Source organism: Eptesicus fuscus, chromosome 19, assembly GCF_027574615.1.
Source record: "Eptesicus fuscus isolate TK198812 chromosome 19, DD_ASM_mEF_20220401, whole genome shotgun sequence".
Classification (NCBI taxonomy): Eukaryota; Metazoa; Chordata; class Mammalia; order Chiroptera; family Vespertilionidae; genus Eptesicus; species Eptesicus fuscus.
The window spans coordinates 38,259,458-38,280,284 of record NC_072491.1 but is presented as its reverse complement, the minus strand read 5'-3'; the positions used below and the strand labels follow the sequence as shown (position 1 = coordinate 38,280,284).

Genomic DNA, 20,827 nt, shown 5'->3' with positions numbered 1-20,827 from the left:
CAAACCTCTAATCTCAAATCCAGACTCATCAATCCAACAACTTACTCAATGATATCTCCACTTGGAGGTCTAGATATCTCAAACATGACTTCCAAAACTGAACTCCTGACCAAGTTCTTCCCCAGAACTCTTCCAACTGTAGCCTTTCCGATCTCAGTCGATGGTGACTCTATCCTTTCAGTTACTTGGTTCAAAACCTCGACACATCCTTGATTCTTTCCTTTTCTTTCCTCCACCCCACCTACCACATTTAATCAATTAGTCAATGCTGTTGCCTCTATCTTCAAAAATAGCTAGCATCTGGCTACTTTTTTGCTACTTCCATTGCTATCACTAAACATGAACCACTCTTCTTTCAGTCTTGTAATCAATCTTCTCTTTTTACCTTTGTCCATCGATAGTCTACTCTCAATGACAGATAAATAGGGCCTTTTAAAATATGTCAAAATGCAGGATTTCTTTACACAAAATCCCTCATTGGCTATGTTTTCATCTAGAGAAATAGTCAAAATCCTTCTCTTGGCCTGCAGGTCATGTGCTGGCCTACTGTTACTTGTTTGACCTTATGTTCTACCACGCTGCTGTTTGTTCACTCTATTTCTGTCTCTCATAATGGTCTCACTGTGGTTCCGCTAATATGTAGGAATAATTCCATGCTGGGGCTTTGCTCTTGCTGTTCTCTCTGTCTGGAATGTTCTTCCTCAAGATATCTGGTTGCTACTTCCTCGCTTCTTTCAAGTCTTTGTTCAAATCTTAGCCTTTGAATGAGGCTTTCCTTGTGAATTATGTTCAATGCTGCAATCTACCCTGATCTCTAATTTTACTCCACTTTCCCTCCCATTTTTACTATAAACGAATACTTACTACATTCTAATATACTACATACATTTGACATACATATTTTGCTTAGTTTTATTTTCTGTCTTCTGCTATTAGAAGGTAAGACCCACAAAAGTTGGGATTTCTACATATTTTGCTCACGGATGTATTGTGAATACCTTAGAACAGGGCTTGGCATGTCACACGGTAGGTGCTCAGTGAATATTTGTTGAATTAATGAATGCATAAGTAAAGGAAGGGACAAAGAAAAAAAGTGAATTAACCTGGTCTCTCTGAGCTACTTACTTGAAAACCCTTTTGTTGAGACTTCAAAAGAAATTCTTTCCCCTAAATGTTATGCCCGACACTAGAGCCTCTATTATTGAGTCTGTCTGGTTTCCCAATTAGAATGGGTTCCAAGTAGCTGAGAAATTCTCCCCCACATTATACTGAAACAAGGTGTTACCACGCCTCAGCCTCTAGTAACGATTATACACACTCTGGGGACATTATAATAAGAGCTTTTAGAAAGACTGAACTAGGTGAGTGGCCTCATTTTAGGGTCTGATATAAAAATCAAAACTCAGAGCAGGTTCATCTAAAGCTTGGCCAAGTTTCCTGCAAACCTGGCTCACACTGAAAAAGAACCTAAGCTGATATATCATTTCAAATGGAAACTATGCAAAACTCAGTGGCTTCATGTGGTTTCAACCCCAAACCAGGTGGAACCTGAGGCTTTGGCAAGGGTTCACGTTAAATTCCTAACTGGGGAATGTAAACCAAGGGGGTAAATGCTGGAGAAAAACAAAGTGAAATAAAACCTTTCGTTCTGAACAGCTCTGGGACCACAAACTTAAATCACTATGCTTTAAACGTCACCTTGCTCAGGCTTTAAATAAGTACAATCAGTATTTTGAAAACGTTCCCTCAATAATGAACCAGTTTTTTGTTATCCTATATTAGAATTTCAGGGGTCCTTCACTCTCACGTGGAGATCAAATTATTATTTCCACCTGGTTGGTTGTGTAATCAAAGAACAAAGATGAAAAGGTGACTTGCCGAAGGTAACTAGAAGAATGAACCAACCGATTTGCTATCTCATTCACAATTGAGTTCCTTAACCAAAATAACTGCTGCCTTTCATTGAAAGAAACCAGAAATACACTCAAAAAGAAACAAAAGGGAATTTTAAGAATCCTGTGGATCAAATGAGATTAAGTATTAAAAGACCATTTTTGATAATAAAATACTGTGCAATACTGAACTGACTTATAGAAATAGGAATAGTTTATCAGTATGGTAAGAGTAATTTGTGTGCATGTGCGTGTGTATGTATGGGGTGGAGGGAGGCTATAATACTTCAAAATTTTGGAACTCTTTAAATAAGTAGGTAAAAGTATTCTAATTATAAGAAATGTAGCCATATTCAAAGATTTTAAGCATCATCAATTTTTAAGAGACTTCCACATACAGATACTTCTTATGCACAACTTCCTGTACAGGTGTTGCATTAAGATTTCAGAGAGAAATCTCTACTGTGTCAAAGCAGGAGTTCTTTCCCACTCAGTTTGTGTATTATAAAGCAGTTTGATCATAATTTTAATTTGGAAATCTACTTTTCGAACATAGGGGAAAAAACTAGGCAGATTTAGAAAGACCAACTCAATGCGCCTCTTGCATAAATGAAAAGCCATCACAGTCCTTTCAAAAGACTAAGGTAAGTAAAACTGTAACCTAAAAGTTTATAATCTTGGTATATGCGTAGAGGGATATACTCTGAAGGGATATAACTGCATTTGTCAACTTCATGGACTGAATATTAAAATCAGGCAACACTATTAATTCTAGAATAACTTGTCAGCACTGTCCTATGGGTACCCGAAACCCTGTGATTTCTGTTTCTGAATATTGGCATTTTACAGCTGAAAGGAATGTTAAGTAGGTTTAATATAGAACTAGTCTACCCTAGCATAGATCTCTAGGTGCCTATGAATTCAATTGTTTAACAGATCTTTTTCTGTTGCTTAGAAAAAAACACATTCTTAGATATTTACATCAATGTCTCAACTAAATATACACACCCTACATACTGTGGATCAATTAAACAATAGTCACTCATTCTTTCATTCAACAACATTGATTATGTCTGCTATGTGCTAAACTCTATGTTAAGCATTAGAAACAGAGTTGAATGAGACCCTGTCACTGCCTTGAAAGGTCTTACTGACTAGTGGGGGGAAAAGAACAAGAAACAAATAAGCATCTGGGACTCCATTCTCAGTCAAGATGGAGTAACTGGTATTGCGCTAATCCTCTTGCTATAAACAGCCAGAAAACAAAGTATATGAGGCAACTATCTCAGACATGGGACAATAGGCTGTGACCCCTGAGAAAAGAGACACGAGGGAGATGTGTTCCACAAGAGACATTTTCTGGACTCTGACACAGAATGTGGAACCCAGGTAGGGATGAAGACGGAGTACAATCTGGGGACAGGAGGTGGAATTTGTGGGGGTAGAGTATAAGAGGAGAGAGCAACACAGAGAAAAAGCTCCTCAGCTAAACACGAAGCTACAGATGTGTGGGGCTGTAAGATGAACAACTCGCATTACATGTGGTTGGGAGATATTCAAGTTCTGACCAGCCAGAGTGGGAAGAACTTGCTGAACACATATGCAGCATTCATTGGAGCGATCAGAAAGGCGGTCGGCTAGCCCTGGAGTGCTTTGTGCACATAAAATCACCCCATTTCAGACACTGACCACCAAGGTGGCTTTTCTACTGCCTCCCGCTTGGTGTTTCTCAGCCATGAATGGTGCTACCATGAGGCTTGTAGTTGTCTCTGTAGTGGTCCGTGTCCAAAGGATTCTGGTCTTTCAGAATGAGCCTTTGTAACAAGCTACTTTTAAGAGACATTGATGTATGGCAAAGAGATTTGGGGGATTATCCATTCATTATTCCACAAGGTTCTTGCCTTTCATAACAGCTCCGTGTGTACCCAGTATCTTTCACTAAACTCTAAGAGACAGATGCCAGGCCACAGGCTCCTACTCAGTATTTAATTCCAGGTTTATTTGCACAGGAGCCTTGTAAGTATTCAGATACTTAAGCAAATAGAAAGGGAAAAAATGTAAAAGTGATTTTTACAATGTGGCCTGAACCAAAGCATGGATGCCTCCTTTTGACAAAGCTCAAAATTTTTAAATCTGAAGTTGCAAGTTTCTTTTTTAAATTAAAAACAAGCTTTTATTGTGCACTGAACTTGCAAAGCACTGTGCTAAAAGCAGACAGAAATGGACATGTAAATGCCCGTATGGTACAGATAAGATTTAAATAAATATGAGCCATAATTAAAGTATAAAGTCCACAGGAGTTCAAAAGAAAAAATTCTGGCTGTGAGGGAATCAAGGAATGCTTTACAAAGGTTATGTATGGCATTTTAGCTTTGCTAGAATGTGAAGGAAAGGGCATTCTGGTTTTATGTAAATTACAGAGCTCCATCCATGAAGCTTGAGGAAGCATGAGCAGCCTGAGGGGGAAGAAAGGGCACAGGGATCCCAGCAGGGACAGGCTGGAGGTTCTGCAGGGTTAAGTCGTGAGTGAGGAAGGAGGAAGGAGGCTACGTGCTAAGACGAGATGAGGAGAGAAACGAGTGCTTCTGGGATACATGCTACCCACGTGACCCTGGGCTTGGTGTTTGCACATATCTTCTCTTTGGGTCCCTCACAACCACACTAGGAGCTAGATGCCGTTACCCACATTCTACCAAAGGCAACCTGAGACTCAAAAGGCTCTGCAACTTGCCCAGCTCCACAAGATAGTAGGAGGGCGGCGTATCTCCCTTGTCTTTTCACAGCACCATATTCTTCTCTCCTGCTTAGATGGCCTGATACATGTTTACACCCGATTCCTTACACAATGGGCCACTTCTGCGCTGCTGCTCAGTTAGTGCCATGCTAACGATCACCTGTAATGTTCACTTGGGGGGTGCTGAGGGGAGATGGTGGGATGTACAATACTCACTCACGAAGCACTTTCTCTACTGTCTTCCATGTAGCAGGGGCGTGCCAGCTCTTGCTACACCTACCTACTTCGAAATAAAGACAGGGAAGTGGAAAAAACCGAAGCGCAAGTTTATAAGATTGTGTCGATTAGAATCCTGAATTTAATATATGAAATGTCTTTTTAAGAAGTATACAATACAGGCAGAACCAGTGCTCTCCACTGTGTGGGGAAAACTACAAAATACACAGGAAACCTCTCTTTGTGAGACTTCTACCCATCGTTTTCTAAGGATATTTTTTCTCTCTCCTTTCAACAAGGAACCTAATAATAGCACAAGTAGAAAAGTAGGGTGCTTTATAGCTGTCGACCTGGAGCTTTGAAATGACATCATCATTTAACTAGTGATAGCTTTAAGAAGTCATCAAGTGTATGTAAGACATGTTTTCATGAGGCAAACCACATATCACAGCATCCAGCTCCGTGAAGCGGCCATAAGAAGAGTCAGGACTAGAGAATGAATACCTGTCCAGCCTGTGTGGGGATCGGAATCTGGGCCCAGTGAACCATCAGAGCCTCTATAAGGAGACTCTTTGTACTGGATTTAGTGATTATTAGTTTTTATTTGTTAATGTTAGTCACATCATGGTTGAATGGTGGGAAAACCTGAACCTACAGCTAAATAAACCTAAAGGGAAATCAGGAATTAGAAAATGAAGAGCTGGTTTTTAAAAAGCTTCCCATATATATGCTGATAGTATACTCCAAAAGTACTTTCCCATTCATGCTGTCATCGACTCTCTTAAAAACGGGTACAAGTGTGCAAATGTACATTTTAAGTGTGTGGTACACAAAAGTTTAAAATTGTTACTGCTGTTGTGTGAAGCATGTATGTCCTACTCCTGACCAGCACGTTTCCACAGGGTGGGTACTGTGGCCTGTGACTGTTTTCTCTACAGTGCCTGGTACACTGACTTGTGTGTATGTGTGTAGTTAAGTGTATGAATTGTAGGCAGAATAACATTATGAAAACGTACCCACTTTGTACATTTCTGGATTTTTAAAATGTCCACGCATAATAATAGTCAGCATGCATGAAATACTTTACTAGGTGCTAGGCAACGTTCAGAGCCCTTTGGACATATGAAGTCATCTATTCCCTAAGCAGCTAAATGAAGTCGGTATTATTACTAGCCTCCATTTTTCTGATAAGGACACTGAGGCACAAATAAATTAAATTACACAGTCAACAAATGGCATAGCAGGGACTCAAACCCAGGCAGTCTGGCTCCCAAATCTCTGCTCCTAAACACTACGCTACACTTCTTTCACGTGTCATAAATTAGAAAGAAAAGAAAAAAGAGTTTCCCATTTTAAGAAGACAAGATCGCCTTTGCTGGTAATAGCACTTGAACTTCTCCCAAAGGCTCCCTAAGATAGGAAAGGCTCTTTTAACTTCACGGAGTATGTTCTTAGACACCCACAAAGATCGATGGTTCATCCTCATTCTAGCCAGGAAAATGCATGAACTTACATGAGTCACAGAGGGAAAAAAAAAATCAGTGTTTTGATAGTCAGAATTACTGTCTGTCACATTTAGGAACTGGTGTCACTGGAATAGTTATTCATACATATATACACAAGTCGCACCATATAAACTCTGCGTTAATATTTCCAAACCCAGAGAGAAAGTTCTTTACACGAAGAAGAACTTCCAAGTGAGAAATGTAAATTACATTCCTCTCCTCCCACCCGGAAGGGACATTTCAGCACTTATAAACTGCCAAGCTGATCCTGTAGCTGACATTTGAAAGAAATTCCTCTATAAATCAGTGCTTGAGGGTGGAAAAGGCAACCAGAAAATTGAAGGCTTCCCCATGAGAAAGGCTGTCTTGTGACAGTGAGCAGCGTGATGTCAACTTCTGTCTCTGGCCTCTGCCTGGGGAACGCAACAGAGGATGACAATGTGTGAATCCATGTTAGGGCAAAAAGGAGACAATCAACAAGACGCTAAAAGCAACAGCACCTGTCTGGGGTGAGTTCATCTTACACATCTCTTTTCTAGTCATAAAGATTATTTTGGAGTTGATCCTTAGCTGAATTCCAACATCTACAAGTGTGTGACACAATACGTGCTAACTTTTTTCACTTCTATGTTTAATGCTTCAGCCAGTAGAGAAACTTCCCTCTGAAGCTTTTCTTTAAAATGCACTGAACACATAGCTATCATCTAAGTGATTCCATAGCCTCCCTTCTTTGCAAAACATTTTTGAATTTTTGCCAACCACCAAAAATACACATTGGGATTAGTTTACTGGCAGAGACATAAAACTAAAAAAATAATGAGGGAGAAATGAGGTGCTGGGAATAGCACAGTGTGATGGGAACTAATGACTGCCGTGAATACCTTAGCCTCGTAATATTACAAGAGCGATGGGTCGTGTTTGAGTGGCTCCACACATCTGCTCCCTCCAAATGGACTCTTACTTTCTTTACCTGACATTTACCCGGCGAGGGCAGTGGAACAAGTACATTTTAATTTTGTGGAAAGTCACATAGTAAATAAAATGTCTACAATTGGAGCCAATGCGCAGTGCATTGTTCTTTGGACTGGCTTCATTATGGCAGAGTGACCACCAGGAGAGATGCTCAGAACACCTATAGCCCTCAGCCCTTCTCCCAGGGCCAGGGGCCTTGCTGAGCACCACCATGTTGCGCTAGACCCACTCCTAGGATTAAGTAGGATGGACTGAGTCTGCTGGACAGTCCTACTTACTGTAATAAATAAGTACATTTTCATGCAGAAAACACATCAAATCTTTTTTGGAGGAGAGTAAAATTTTAAAAGCAAATAATTTTAAAATTAATTTGATGGTGAATCCCATTGTAGGAAGTTGTGCCTGACTTACTTGCTTTGTATATATTGGATTTGCTTAAGGTAACACCTGCATTTTAGATGCTACTCTCAACTAGCTGTGAACAATGGACTTAGATTTCTTTATTTTTTTATTTTTTAAAAATTTCTTTATTGATTGAGGTATTACATATGTGTCCTTATTCCCCCATTACCCCCCACCTCCCATTCATGCCCCACCCCCCTGTTGTCTGTGTCCACTGATTAGGCTTATATGCATGCATATAAGTCCTTTGGTTGATGGAGATGGAGAGCATTATGCTAAGTGAAATAAGCCAGGCAGAGAAAGATAAATACCACATGACCTCACTCATTTGTGGAATATAATGAACAACATAAACTGATGAACAAAAATAGATCCAGAGACAGAGAAACATCAATCAGAACATCAAACCTCAGGGAAGGTAGGGGACAGTGGGGATAAGGGGGAAAGATCAACCAAAGGACTTAGATTTCTTTAAAGCCTACTAGGAAATAAACAGAAAAGAAAATTAAACACTGTCTTAAAAACCTGGGAACTTATGATGGGATTGACCATTTGTTTGAAAATATTTTGGTTACCTTTTTATTTTTAAATAATTATTCTACTTTAAATTCCCTATAGCCCAATTACCTTTAATTTAAAAGGGAGGCAGAAATCACTGAAGTTCATGTTAGAATCTGCCCCCAAAGAGGCTCCTGCAAAATATGCCGCTTTCCATTTTGATAGCCACAATCTACCACTTCCTTCCTCTTCACCCTAGATTACCACACAAAATCCCTCAATAATTTGACAGGAAATCATAGAACAAATATGAATTTCTACTATATTCCACTTTTACTTTTACATTTTTGTGTCGTCTACAAGAGAGAGAAGGGCCAGGCCAGGTCCCTGAATGCACCTGAAAACCAGTGGTTTCCCAAAACTGCACATTAAGTTTTGCAAATTCTCTAAACTGCAGATGCCAATGTAAAAAGCCTACACTGTTCCAGTTCTACTATTATAAAGGCTCACACAGCAAAAATATCCTTTAAGAAAGCCTCCATCAATGACTTACTTGTTTTAAGCACTATTAATGCAAAAACAACAGGATCTTAATAACAGGAATTGACCCTGTGACCTAACTAGTCCAGGGATAACTTCTTAGAAAACCTTCATTTGTAATGATGATGCCCTCTTGTGAAACCTAAGTAGATGAATGAGGTTAAGTTAGGACACCATTGAGGGAAGGAACCTAACATTGAATATATCTTCCTCCAGTGGCTCTAAGAGCTCTGATCAACACAGATCAAATGCTTCCTCTGTCAGCAGAATGAATCAGCCCTAAAAGTGCCCTAACATGGTACAAGGCAGTATTTTTTTCCCCCCAGGAAGTGCCAACTTTGTATTGAGAAATATATTCTGCCTTAACTTCAGATTGTCATTCAAAATGATCCTGAAAAAAAAAAAAAAAAAAGCGCACCAATTTAAAATATCTGACCTGATACCATGCTGTGCAGTTGAGTTCTGCTTCTTGAAATGCATTGTGTTATAGGAATCCAGACACCTTTTTTTATCCTACACTGTGGCTTAGTGACCTTAAACAAATTGGACCTAGTGTGGGCCCGCTCAGCCCTGGATGGAATGATGCTGCCCTTCAGAGGGCTCTTAAAGGTGCCTTGGAGCCCTTTTCATGTGAGCAGGGTCCTTAGACTCTTCCTAAAAAGCTTTACCATGAAGCAATCTCTTGTAACACTTACGGTTCAGGGCATAGAATAAGACCATTGTGTGTGACCTGATTTCATTTCAGTGACTGTCCCAGTATAAAGAATGACATCATCCCATTCTTTTTTTCTTGATCTCCACTTGTGACTATCCCGGCCCCCGCAACCCCCACTCTCAGCAGAATTAAACTGCTGGCTCCCTCCCTCCCACTCCCCAGCCCTCATCCCCAGGGGAATGGCTATTTTCTTCTTCACTTCCTGCCTGAATGTGTCCTTATGGCAAGAGCAAAGCGTTTTCCTCCGGTCGGTCCACATCCCTGGAGTTTGCTCCCTCACCCCATTAGACAAAGCGCTATTCTATCGGCAGCCCGAGCACACTGAGAGGGCCATCTGCTGGGGCAGGCCTCAGTCAGAGGAGCCTGGAGAGGATCCCACTAAAGGCGTGCAGCCTGGTGAGGACAATGCTTCTCATCCCATTGGAGTTTGGTGTTTTCTTGAAGCACAAACTGGCTGGCTTGGTGGCTGTATTGTCCAAACAGACCCATTTAACTGTGTCTGTACATGAGCGCAGAGTTGGAGGCCTGTGCACGCCAATGCTTGCTTTGTCACTTAGGTTTGTATGCAGACTCACATGTGAAAGTATTTAGGTGCAGAGGGGTGAAAGGATGATACAGGAGAAGACACTGGTTTTCCCTAGTTTAAAAACTGGCATTAAGAAGCAATCAGTGAGAATGGCTGTGTGAAGGAAGGTATTGACTGTGGAGTTTTCTGTTATCTTTTACAGGAAAAGAGCCAAAGCAACTATTATGTCCCATATCCATGGTGAACATGACACACGAATTTCAACCATGAATTATGCAGACAATGCAGAAACGACACAGGTTTGATATAAAGGTAAATGAAAACAATCAGAATCAAATTGTTTTCATTTGGTGGTACCATCTGAAACTACTGCTTTTGTGGGTCAAAAATAGACTGATAGCAGCAATTTTCTACAATTCCACATAACATATAATCATATAGGAAAGAATTATGGGCTTGGGTTAAGTGTGTGTGGCTTTCTGAACTCTTAAAAAATTACGTATTAGGTGGATACTATATTGTTTTTTTCAGCAAATACATTATCTTAACCACCATTAGGATGCTGTGTAATAAATTGCCCTCTTTAATGAGAAATGCTAATGAGAAGTGATCACAAAGTTAAGAGACTGCTTCTTAGCACTCCCCAATTCAGCTCCTAATATTCTGGACCAGGATTTGAATGCTCACTGGATACCAAGAAGAAGACCATTTTAGTGGGTCTTAGGGTCCACATCTGAAATCACTTCTTGATGACATTTAGTTTACTATTAGAGTGTGTGAACTGTTTTTTAAAAATCACTTAAATTGAAATGAATATATTGAGTATAACTTAAATAATTAAAGTAACATAAAAAAAAGAAAGAAAGAAAGAAAGAAAACGTACCAGGAAGGCTCAGTTAAGGCGGGCTTAGGACAAAATTTTCCATCCCAAATAGGCATCAACAGGGCTAGGAAACGTCTTAATTTCCTTATAAACAACATAGTGGCTGTTCTAGGTTATACGTCTGTGTACACCTAACCTTGTCTGACAGGGCCATGTTTGAGTCCAGAAGGTACAATAGCGGCCATTCAGATTTTGGCAGGTGTATCTCAAGCCAACAACTCGGCTCCACAAAAATAGCAGTCTGCTCCACAGGTGTGAACATTTTTGACAAGAACCCTCAAAATCTCCCCCAAGCTGTGAAATTTAATTGTCCTTGTGGTGCCCTATTCTCTGTGAACACAACCTATTTCTGCTTGGAACAAGACAGTATCTTCTCGAAGTGAACCATCAGGAGGCCCTTGGGCAGCTTCTGAGATTTGCTTGTAACATCTCCTGGTTCTGTTTTTTTGCGTTATGTATTTTGGAGATGAGGCCAAGTTCAATGAACTGCAGGTAAGCAGTTTTGAAAGCTGGAAAAATATTAAATGAAAGAACTTTATACCCAGATGACACGAGCAGACAGGCAATCAGAAATGCACAGGGCAGCATTCTGAAACCCGAAGGCCCACTAAAGTGGTCGTTATTTGACAAGCCTGACTGTCGGTGTGCACAGAGAAAGGCTGATTTCTTCTACAGAACTGAGCAACTGGGAGGACTGTAGGTCTATGAACACAGATGGGATGGTGGGGAGGGACTCGGCTACCTATCCAATCCTTCTCAAAGGAGAGATGAGGAAGGGCAGAGACCTCTGATGCTGGCAGCTGGTCCGACTTTGAATTTTCCAGCCCAAAGCCAGAAAACGCAGACTGGAGTCTGTTCTCATAGGAGCCGCACAGATTTTTAAGAAAAAAAAAAAGTGTCAGGTGTGTTAAATTAGAACAAGGGATTCTAACTTGATCCAGTATTAGAGTAAACACATTTCTATTTTCTCAAAATAAGGACATGCTGAGGAAGGAAAAGCACATAATGCTTAAAGTGGTGAAATTACCCGTTGAAGGGAGAAAAGTGTGAAATGAAAGATGACTGGCCAGGTAATAAACAACATGGGATCCCAGGAAAGTGGCCTCTCCACACACAGAAGAAACTAAGGCGGATGGCACTGAGAAATCAGGTCTTCAGTGACCTCTTGAGAAGACATAGGGGAGCTCCCCTATGAAGGGTGTTCCAGACTCTTGTGTAGTTCATTTTGAATGGCACGATTTTGAAGGGCAACTTCTTTCTTTCCTACAGAAAAAGTGATGTGTTGGGCTAGGGGTTCACAAAGGAAAGGTTTGGGAAACTGACTCTAGAAGATGAAGAACTCTTAAGAAATCACAGTTCTGTTCATTGACCTTATTCCTAAGCAAGTATCTTGTTTTAGTTTCTGTTTTGGAATTTTTTTCCTCTCCTGTTTACAGTTTTGAAGTAAGGAGACCTAAACTTCAACTTATCTCCTCTTACTGTGTTTTGAGCTTGTGGATAACCAGCGTCCCATACATTACTGGTGATCCCTCAAACCACCTGCAGACAAAGCTCAGCGAGTTATGGAAAAACTGCCAATGATTATGATTTTATGTCAAGGAACTAACCACAGTTTCCCATACACTTCCAGCCACTTCCTGTCATCACTTGCCATTTGTAGTTTGAAGACACAATGTTTAATTCCATAAGTATTAGAAAGAGAAGTTGGCTAAATTCTTAAAAGACAAACCTGAAATTCAGGCCAGACTTGTTAAAGGTTTTGTTTTGTTGTGTGAGGTTCATGAACTTTTCAGTGATTAGGGAACTTTTCCCAGCCAACCTGAGCCAATACAAGGTTTGAATAAAATCAAGCAAAGGCAAAGATTTTGAAGAGGTGCAGTTGGAAATCAAGAGACACTCAACAGCTTCCATTGGGTTAGTTTTGGTAGGGGGTGGAAGGGAACTACTTTCAATGTTAATATTTGAGACAAGACTCTTGGGGGCGTAAAGTCATGTGAATCAACATTCCTCAAAACATTTCTGCAAGCAGGTTTGTATTGCTGAGGTGGGTCTCTGTAACTCTCCCTGGCCCCACAACAGTCTTGGCACTAATAGCGACATGGCCAAGGCAAGAAACCGTGAAGGCAGCCTGTGAACAAGACAGGTGATCACTGTATAGTTTTCACTCCTGACAATGCCAATGATTGGGAGTAGCTGGTCTGCCATTCCCTATGCCTCGAATTCCCCTAAGCTTCCTGAACAGCTCATGACATGTTAATAAAGTTATGTGATTCTTTAGATACCCATTTTTCAGATGGTTCTTTTGCTATTCCTGAAGACTAATTTCACAAAATCGCTCTGCCACATGTAAGGCCCTTTTTAGCTCTCACCCAAGAAGGAAGACACCACAGGACAATTTCAGTTTCTTAGAAATTGCCCACCTGTGAACCGTTCCCCTTGTCAAGGGACATGGAGTGCTCAGGTTTAATCAGCGCCTTGGGTCAATTACTCAAGAGATAAATATTTGATATGAGTACCTTCGAAAGTTTTCTGTAATTACTCAGTCTTGGAAAACCTGCATATCATTTGCCAAATCCACCTTCTTCAGATGATGGTTGGTGGCCGTTTGCACCTACAATGGAGAAACGCAAAAGTGCTATCAGCGCATTTTATCAATGATTTATCTTTCAGATGTTGCCCTTTCACAACTTCAAGGGTGGACATCAGTAGGAATAATATTCTCCAAATTTCATCCAACCTGATTCCTTTTACAATCACTTGCCAGAAACCTTGAAGAATTGTGGGTAACTTAGTCCTTTTGTAGAAGTTTCCATTGGACTCTCTCTTCAAGGGGAAGACTAGCCATTTGATTCATTTCTTATTATTCTTTGACTGGATTTCATAAAAACAAATTAAAAAAAGAGTTTCTTTTTAAAAGTTTACAAAGTGTTCCAGGTTTAAAAGTTGAGTGAGGTCTCATTTTAGGTGATGAGATCTATTTTAAAGAAAAATGTGCTGAGTAATAAAATCTTCTAAAGTGGCTGCAAGCTATTATATGATGAACAGCAATGTAAACATTTGCAGGTGGTTAGATTTGTTTCTATTCTGCATTTATGGCAGTTGAAAAAATGTAAGTGACTAAAGCCAACTTAGTTTGACTAAGAGGAAACACCTATTTTAATGCATTAAGGATTTGATGACGCAATCTTGCTGCCACAAATAGCCCATTTTAACATGTACACACATCATATGTAAATGTGGATATGATATATGAGATAGAAGAGGAAATATAAGATACATAACATATCTTATACAGAAATATAAGATACAAGAACAGGAAAATGACAAATACTAACAACTCAAAATTTCCTTTACATTTAAAAAATATTTCTCTTGCCCATGTACATGTTAAAGCATTTCATTCAGAGCATTTATTTATTTATTTGTTTGTTTGTTACCTCTTCACTGTTGGTATACAGCGAGGGGAATCTCAGAGGTAATGAGGTAATGGGTGGAGATTGTTTCCCTCAGTACATAGACCTGGAATCCCCTCTTGTTCTGAACTGGCCCTGGGATTCAGGATACATGTGGGCGGTTCCAGGTCCTTCCCTCTATTCCAGAAGCTTCCCTCTTACGGGCAGATTGCTGCAGCAGGGCCTCCCTGGCACCGGCTTGTTGCTGCAGGACTTTCTCTCCCACATCACCCTTATCACATCTCTTTCCATTCCCAGCAGAAGCTCGACTCCTCCACCCGCTTACGCCACCCTCTGTCATCGGGCACACCCAACCCAGTCGGCCCTTTGATCACTCCCCTGAGCTGCTTCTCTCTTGGGAGTGGATGAGTTCTAGTTTGTTTATATTCTCTATCTCCATGTCTCTGATAACATTACAAATTATTATAAGCATCACGCAGATGTCCACTTTTTAAGTATGTTCCAGGACGACATAGAAATGTTGGTATTTACAGTTATGCGTGGCACCTCCCGATCTCCCGAACTGAAGGCACATTTGGAAGTGACACTGTACGCACCCGAGGCCAGTAGAGAGAAGTTGAAATCTGTGCCACACAATGTAGCACTTACCTATAGAGTCTCCACTGCCTCCACGGTGAGGGAAGCCCTGTCTCTCTGGGCAGGTCTTGGGGATCCCCAGTGCGAGGGTTGTATCCCAGCCTTTGTCTACATGTCATACGCTCATTATAATGCGGCCCTGGTAACTTCCATGAACTGACTGAGCATCGCTGGGAAGTCAGGACCTAGTCACACAGTGATCCTTGGTTTGTTTTGGAGTTTACTTAAGTTTTGGCAAAAAAAAAAAAAAGTAATCTGGGACCCTGAACGGTTCTTGAAACAAGGGTAACTTGTAGGCCCCCAGCTCTGAAGCTGGGCCACACAAACCTGAGTGGATCAGGGGACCACTGGCCTAGCTCTGGGTCACTTGCCCTTTCTTTCTCTTAAGCCAGACCTATATTTTCTGTAAGCTGTGACTCAGCGCATGACTCAGAAATGTGTCTGTGTGTGTGTGTATGTGTGTGTGTGTTCAGAGAAAGAGAGAGAGAGAGAGAGAGAGAGAGAGAGAGAGAGAGAGAGCTCATGAGTCTCAGTTTCTCTGTTGGTAAAATAAAATATAAGATTGGAAGACCTCCAAATCCTTCCCTGTTCTAAAATTCTATAAAACTTTGGCACGTATGCCCACTGATCTGACATCACCATCCATAACCAAGTGTGGGTGTGCGCCAGAATTTCACCTGCTGATAATAGGGTGGGGAGTTAAGCTTGATGGTTTAAGAGCCGCACTTTAAAAGTTTGGTTTGGCGTCTCTCTGTGTTAGTGTTATTGCACTTAGCACTTACGAACCCACGCCATAAAGCAAGTGGATGACTGAACTTGCTCCTTGGGCTTTCTCGGTTGTTCAGAAACTGAGCTGCATTTCCTGGCTCTCAAACTTCGTAAACTCATCAGATTTTGCTGCAAAAAAAATGTCACTAAAATAACAGTCCTCAGTGTAAAACACTAGCACCATTCAGAGGGAAATGCTGAACCAGTAACTGATATTTTTAAACTGTGAACTGGAGGCATTTTTCTATGCTGTACACACATATACATTTAGATGGATGTGTAAAATAAAAGTTTATTTTTCTTAGGCAGTCGTCCTTTAATTGTCTCCTATAAATGGCGTCGGTCTTGCTGCAGAAGTGCGCTCTGTCCTTGCTCCCTTGTCCTTGTTAAGTAATAAATATCTGGTTCCAAACTGCCTTCCCTAAGGAGTTGGTGGAAGGTCCAAAATGTCCTCGTTAGAAAACTTGCACTGAACCACACGAATTTTGCCATTGTGACGATGCACGCATGTGGGACTATTACTTCATGCACAATGACATGAGACCAGAAAACATGTGGACAGGAAGCCAAACCCAAAAGAGAGCTGGGGCGCTTCCAGCTTTCCACGGAGCTCAGAAATAAAGCAAAATGCAAAACGATCCTGAACTCAGGTGTCTGGGGACGGCACGGCTGCACCCTATCCACTCTTCGCTGTGTGGGGAGCACAGTGGCTCAGGAGCACCCAGCCTGGAGGGAAGCACTATGTCAGCAAACCCAAAAAGCTTGTGAAGCTGCAGCACTTGCTTAAGAAGCTAAGACTTTAAGTGTGGAATGGCCACAGCACCATATATGGAAGCTCAGTACGTTCTTCCTCCTCTCAGCTGTGCTGATGGGAATTCCCCTAGTCTCTCTTGCTCCTTCTTTAAACAATAAGCTTGCCCATGATGCAAGCTCATCTTATCCTAAAGTATATATTTGGTGATTATTTTGTATAACTGAGCTAGGAAAAGTTCCTTTTTGGGACTCTTCATTTTTTGTTGTTCCACGGAGGAAGCATTTTACCAACAATAGAAACCTCTTTCAGAGCCAAAGATAACTTCTGGAGTTTGGGAAATTTTGAAGTGAGCCATCAGAAACCAGATAGAATTCAGATTTTAACCAAATACTATCTCTCCCCCCCCTCCCTTTTTCTCCAAATACTATCTTTCTGATGAGGGATGAAACTCTCTATATTTCCAGGTAGACATAGGCTTTTAAATTTATTTGTAAATGTGTTGATACAGTTTACCCATCAGAAAGGAATATTATATGACTTTTCGAGACTAGCCATGAAGTCTGGGGCTAAGTCCCTTTTGTAATAAATGGTATTTGCTTTGAAGTGTGTAGGTGGGGTAAGAACTCTGGAATCCAGGAAATCTGATAGAAGCTTTGCCATAGATGATTAAGTAAGTGCTGAGCGGAGATGGGTGTAAGGTTATCAGAAAACTAAGGTTATCAAGTAATCAGACCTCAAAGACTTAAAAAAGTCACAGCTTCCTGTCTGCTAATGAGATTGTTTTCTATTCATTCTAAATGTCAAAGTTCTATTTGTCATCTTTTAGAAATTTGCAAATGTTACCCACCCTTCACTCCCGATTTTGCACCATTCAAGCACATGGGAAAAACTTCCTACTCACACTGAAGAAGGAGGAAATGGTTGTAAGCTAAGCGATGCATTGGCTTAGAAATTACCTCCTTTAATGTAGTCTCTGACTGGGTCCCCCAATTCAAGGGAAGTGAGAAAGGCCCGCTAAGGAAAGGACCGCTTCTTGATGAATATTCATTCTCTACGAATATGTGCTCTTTATGAATAAATATTCTACTGGCCCACAGATTTCTTTCCTACTCTCTGCTCATTTCTGAAGGCTCAGTGGAAGTAACAATTACTTTTTTTGAGAGTAGACATAGTTATTGTCAAGACTGCCCCAGACATGGCCTTCCTGTTGAAAAGTTAATGGGAAAATCATCTAGTCAACAGCAGGGATACAAGATGAAAGCTCAGGGGCCAGTGAGCCTGGATATTGACATTTATTGGGGACATTGAGCATAATGGGGAGAGCCCAGCTTTTCTCTTTAAAATTTCCAAGACATATTCCATTTTATACTTTAAAAAAAACCTGTTTTTGATTTTTACTCAGTGTTGCAATCTCTTAGTGACACCTCAACCCAACAATAACTCAACTAACTCAATTTTCTTCTATAAACTTGTGACTCCTCTTGTTTTATGGTATTCCATTATAGCTGCCCTGTTGCCCAAGCCCAAACTAATATCACAGATGTTTCCTTTTCCTTCATTCCCAAGTCGAGAATGTTCTGCCTTCTAAATATCTCTGGATCTGTGGCTTATTGTCGACCTACCCTACTGAGGATCTCAGCATTTATCACTTGTACCCTACAATCCTCTTTTAACTGGTCTCCTACCTTGTAGTATTGTCACCTTCACGCATCTGCCAAACCCACACTTCATACTGGATCGTACATGATCTATATAAAATCTTCCCTAAAACATCAATAATATCTGCTCTGCACCTGCTCAGCCCAATGCAAAGTCCTCCCTTGTCTTCCCACTGATAGGCGATCCTGAAAGTGCCCACTCCGGGTAAGTTAAGGAGCTTGTGTTATAATGCTTCCATCACTGAGATGGGTTTGCGACAAGCAAACCATCAAATAACAACATAGTCTATTGAACCAATGTCTTAGCGACGTAGTTGACTTACATTTCAGCCTAAGCTTCGGATATAGATGTGAACCTATAAAACAAACGTTTTGTGAATCATGAGCTGGCCCATGCATGAGTTTGAGTTTTACTAGAGTAATTGGTCCAAACATCCTAGCATTAAGCACCCAGAACACCCTCGATTGGGTCCCTGATGAAATCTCCAGCCTCCCCTAGGTTCAATACTGGAGCACCAATTGAAACCAGGTCCTGTTCCCAGGCTTTCTCACACCTTCTGCTCCCCAAAGTTCCTCCCCTCTGGATTGTCCTTTGACACCCCTGCTGATCCTTTAAAAGGCGCACAATCAACATCATCTTTGTCAAAGTTCCCTTGACTTTCACTAGGAGAGATATCACTCTGGCCTCATCTCTGTCACTTAATCTTAAATTCTCTTCTATTTTTGCAGGTAATACACTGTTCAGAAAATTTCCTGTCTCCTCTTGCAGGGCGGGATATTAATCTTATTCACCTTTGAATTACTAGTGCTCAGCATAGCATGTAGTGCATAGTAGATGCTCAATAAATGAAGGAATTGAATCAAAGATGAAAAAATAGAGTTAATGGTAAAGCCCGAAAATTGACTGAAGTGCTGCTATTTTCAGACACTGTGCTGGATTTTTATACATATTACTTTCTTTTATTCCTTTCAACAATCCTCTCGTTGGGGTCAATAGTCTTCATCTTATTTAACAGATGTGAAACTTGAGGCTGAAAATCTTAAAAATCTTACTGCTGGTCATATAACCAGATGATGGCAAAAACAAGCCTCAGATCAGATCCCATCAGAGTTTGTGTTCTTTCTACTTTGACCAAGTATGCCTTTAAGGCTAACATTGAGATTATGTGGCTGATCTTGGTAATTAAATTAGCTAGAGTATAGAATTTAGTGTTGACAGATCACTTTTAAATTTAGGGGTAAAACCAACTAGAATCCAGGCTCACTTTCAACTTTAATTATGCCTTAGAATTTCTTGGAAGCCCCCAGAGAATTCTAAGTGGAAATGTCATATAAACAGACTCTTAAACACAGACATAATATTATTAGGTTTCCCATGTTTATTGGGTAAATAATAAAAAAAATAACTCTATTGCATTCTGAAACTTGACAGGAAGTCTTCCCACTTGGTCCATTTTGGATATTATGCGATCATGTAAAATACTGAGCATTAGACAAATTCAGCAAATGGAAGAGTTCAGGATAATTTAAACACACACACACACACACACACACACACATATATATACATTACATGTAGTTTGCACATCTGTTTAAAGAGAAAAAGCTCAGTGCATTATTCATAGCACTTATGTTACTAAAAGTGATAGGTCTTGCGTTTCTACATTATTACCAAATTATATTCCTTACCTGAAATAAAGACAGTGATTTTCTGTATCTCATAGTGCACCAAGTTACAATCGTGGTTTTATAAAGGCAAATTGTACAACTACCCAAAACAGAACTTTACTTTCTTGGCTTGTTCAATTAGCAAATCATACTTTCTAAGTGTGTAGAAACTGCCTTGCTCAGTATGATTCAAGAGTTTTTAAATCCCCCTTTTGTTGGAAGACAGTTTCTCAAAGCAATGCGCATCATCCCTGAGAAGATTACTGTTAATTCAGCATCCTTTGCAGACACATAGCTAAAAACGATAGGTTTTGCCAGTCCATGTTATTTTAGTTTTCAGACCCTTCGGCTAGGCAGTGAAAAACGTAACAATTCACAGGTCCACTAGCGTTACAGCATTTTATAGAGTTTACACAAGCCGGTGCAAGTTTCAAGCTTACAAGGAGAAGCGGCATCTATTTCATAGTGTGAAAAGAAATTTCCACCAGTTATGGTATGTTTGTCTGAAATTGTGAGCATGAAAGCAGGGAAACTGAAGATCCAAGTTGTTGCACTGTTTCTCGTTGCCTAACGAGCCAGGTGAACAATCAAGGCTCCTCTCTAGGGTCAGACGTGTGTACAACAGTCGGGCACCCCCAGGACTCGAAGAGAGGGGCCAATTCCAGCCCCTCGCCTGGGTGCTATTGGGTTAACTGAATTATCACAGGAACCTCATGCTCCTCCTATGGTTTTTAGGAGGGACCCAATTGGGTGGAGAACTTTGGCTGGAAACACTTTCCATCATCTAAGAATATGAATGAGGGAAACGACTGCAGTGAATAAATAACATGAAATGGACTAGACAGCAAGGAAAGTCTGCTTCCTTCGTTTTTAAAGAAAAAGCAGCCCTAACAGGTTTGGCTCAGTGGATAGAGCGTCGGCCTACGGACTGAATGGTCCCAGGTTCGATTCCGGTCAAGGGCATGCACCTTGGTTGCGGGCACATCCCCAGTAGGGGAGTGTGCAGGAGGCAGCTGAATCGATGTTTCTCTCTCATCGATGTTTCTA

General features: G+C 40.7%; 1 protein-coding gene across 5 annotated transcripts in view; it reads right to left on the bottom strand.

The window, feature by feature from the left end:
- The window catches only part of SULF1 (sulfatase 1), a 172,061-nt gene that overhangs the window by 124,464 nt on the left and 26,770 nt on the right, over positions 1 to 20,827 (bottom strand). For 4 of the 5 annotated variants that reach the window (XM_028158760.2, XM_054708264.1, XM_054708266.1 and 1 more), the window contains one exon: positions 13,400 to 13,494. The gene's annotated coding sequence lies outside the window, so the exon portion shown is untranslated. Of the gene's footprint in view, positions 1 to 13,399; positions 13,495 to 18,435; positions 18,469 to 20,827 lie in introns of all 5 variants that reach the window. The other variant, XM_054708265.1, reaches the window with a different exon arrangement.